Source organism: Puntigrus tetrazona, chromosome 18 (assembly GCF_018831695.1).
Source record: "Puntigrus tetrazona isolate hp1 chromosome 18, ASM1883169v1, whole genome shotgun sequence".
Taxonomy (NCBI): Eukaryota; Metazoa; Chordata; class Actinopteri; order Cypriniformes; family Cyprinidae; genus Puntigrus; species Puntigrus tetrazona.
Window position 1 is genome coordinate 26,299,494 of NC_056716.1, and position 687 is coordinate 26,300,180.

Below are 687 nucleotides of genomic sequence, written 5' to 3' on the forward strand. Positions count from 1 at the left end.
GCACTGGCTTTTTCTGCACTTGTATCTGAGCTATGCTTGAGAAAAACAATCTGGAACTGCCTCCTTCCTCGCCAACCGCCAATAAACAACCATAAATACTAATCAATAACAAGCTTAACAAAGCCAGCTATTGACTATCATTTGTACGCTGTTCTTCTCTGAAAGAATCAAATGGGTTTGATTTAGCAAATGCACATCTCTTTTCCAATCCATGCTGGATAAATCTTCAAAAGATCCTCAGCCTCCACCCTTCAATACATGCAAAACCAATCTGCACTATTTAGGTGGCAATCACTGATGATACCAGCGTTCGAGGGGTTGCATTGATTTTGTGGAGCTCAACATCTATCCACTTCTCTCCAGCACCGCAGAGCTCACCTGCTGCGTGCCACTGACATTTGTGCTCAGAGCTGCTTTATTGACTGACAACGCTGTGTCACCATCTCTTTTCCTCAAGAGTGAAGCATGTGATAAAAGCGCCCTTTACACGTTCACACCATGATAGTCATTAGGACGCTCTGAAGGCTTTGGATCAGTTTGGGGGGCTTGGCAATGTTCCCAATACAAATTTCATAACTCTTCAGTAAAGTCTTGAACTAAACAACGTATCAAACCTCAAATAAAAGCAATAAATACATCTTCTCTCTCTCTCTCTCTCTCTCTCTCTCTTTTAATATAATATATAAT